Here is a 2,571-nt window from a genome sequence, read left to right as displayed (position 1 = left end):
GCGAGCGCTCCCTCTGCAGGTCACAAGGAGAATGACACGCCTCTTATAATAAACAGAAATTATACTGTCCTCATACACGTTAGCACGGTGTGCATGAGACATGTAGCTAAACCCCCTGTCTTCTTTAAGAAAAAGAGGCTGTAAAATTGTAACCTTTTATTAATTGCAGATGTGACAGGAAAGGGTGAAACTATAGGTTGCAATAACAGGAGCATTTCAGAATATGTAACTGCACAGAGCATAAACTACAGATAGTCTGCACTACACAGTAACATAAGGTAATACATAGGTACCTGTTGTGAGTTCATTTTTCCCTTCACCATTGAGGTCTGATGAGCTCCCTCCTCTGGTGAAGGAAGGTAGTGAGACTGATTACCAAACACCTGAGCAGCTAGATGATGACTGGGTGGCTGGAATTGAGGACTGGATATAAGGCTGCCGACGCCCTTCTTCCTGGCTGGTGATTTTCCTGCTGGATTCTTGGAGACCAGTCTGATTCCTGCGTCTCAAAGCTAAGTTTTTCTGCTCTGCTTTGTACTCTTCAGTTTTGTTTTTGTTTTGCCTTGTTTTTTGGGAGTTCTGCCATCCCCGGCCGGGGGTGAGCTGAATTCCATTTTTGTCTCTGATCTGTTGATCTTTTGCTCTGTCTTCAGAATATACCTGAGTGCTGATATAGTCTTTTGAAGCCTAGCGGCTTCAGGGCCTGTTTTTCCTATCAGTCGGTTGGCTCATTTTGATAGGGTTTTTGCAGATGGCAGACAGCAGCTTTCCTATCCTGTCCTATGTAGATAGCTTGGGCCCCATCATTTGCTCAACCTATCTTTCTATCTGTGTTAGTGTTTTCATCTTGCTTCACTGTCATTATATGTTGGGGGCTGCCTATTGCTTTGGGGTCTGCTCTGGGGCAGTTTAGTTTTTCCCCTTTCTGTCTTTAGGCTATATAGTTCTCCGGCTGTGATCGAGGGGTCTAGGGCACCGTATGGACCCCCCACGGCTACTGCTAGTTGCTGTGGATAGGTTCAAGGGTCTGCAATCCGATAGCTGCCAACCTCTCTGGTTTTTCTGGACTTAGCTAGTATTTTGTTTTTTCCTCCTTCGGTGACTCATCATAACAGGTACCATGAGGTAATCCATAGGTACCATGATGTAATCCATAGGTACCATGAGGTAATCCATAGGTACCATGAGGTAATACGTAGGTGAAACAGAAAAACCAGGATCCTTGGAACAGCCCACCCAGCCTGACCAGAACACCAATCTGACAAAAGCCCGGAATCAGGAAGATGGTAGACGAAGGCCAGGAGAGGTACGTAAGTGACTGGAAGAACGACATCATCAGCTCACAGAAACTGACCATGTACCGGAGTCTACAGAGAGACTACAGACTGGCTCCATACTTGGAGAAACTCCCGGACCCCAGAGACCGCAAGATCCTGAGCCGGTATAGACTCAGTGCCCACAGTCTGGCCATCGAATCCAGCCGCCACAGGCAGAGCTACAGGCCCAGGGAGGAAAGACTGTGCCGACACTGTGACCAGGAGGCCCTGGAGGATGAGACCCATTTCCTGCTACACTGCTCCAAATACTCAGCAGTGAGGGACACTCACTTCAGGAGACTCTCACATCTCTTCCCGGATTTCATCACCATGAAGGAGGAAGAGAAAACATACATCCTGCTGGGGGAAGAAGAGAGAGCAGTGGAGATAGCAGCACAATATGTGAGCAAATGTCATAGACTGCGAGAAAGAGAACTATGATATGCCATGGACTTCTATGGCCTCCACCCTGGATCTGCCTCATGCCCCCCATTCACCTTCCCTATGCTATGGACTTCTATAGCCCCATCCTGGATCTGCCCCATCCACCTTTCCTACAGCCCCTACCCAACATCCCTACAGTCCCTATCCCTATTCCTTTTTGTACACTTGCTTTGGCAAAACTAATGTGTATTTAGTCCTGCCAATAAAGCTTCTTTGAATTTAGTAACATGAGGTAATACGTAGGTACCATCAGGTAATCTGTAGGTACCATCAGGTAATACGTAGGTACCATCAGGTAATACGTAGGTACCATGAGTTAATACGTAGGTACCATGAGGTAATACATAGGTACCATGAGGTAATACATAGGTACCATGAGGTAATACATAGGTACCATGAGGTAATACATAGGTACCATGAGGTAATACGTAGGTACCATGAGTTAATACATAGGTACCATGAGGTAATACATAGGTACCATGAGGTAATACATAGGTAACATGAGGTAATACATAGCTGATGATTACCTATTTAACCCCTTCACACCCGAGCCTGTTTTTGCCTTCGTGACCGGGCCAATTTTTTCAATTCTGACCAGTGTCACTTTATGAGGTCATAAATCTAGAACGCTTCAACGGATCCTACTGATTCTGACAGTTTTCTCATGACATATTGTACTTCATGATGGTGGTAAAATTTTTTAGATATGAACTGCGCTTATTTGTTAAAAAAATCAAAATTTGGCGAAAATTTAGAAAATTTTGCAATTTTTGAAACTTTTAATTTTTATGCCCCTAAATCAGAGAGTGAT

This window comes from Dendrobates tinctorius, unplaced genomic scaffold, assembly GCF_039654945.1.
Source record: "Dendrobates tinctorius isolate UK_male_01 unplaced genomic scaffold, ASM3965494v1 ptg000232l, whole genome shotgun sequence".
Taxonomy (NCBI): Eukaryota; Metazoa; Chordata; class Amphibia; order Anura; family Dendrobatidae; genus Dendrobates; species Dendrobates tinctorius.
This window is presented reverse-complemented; position numbering follows the sequence as displayed.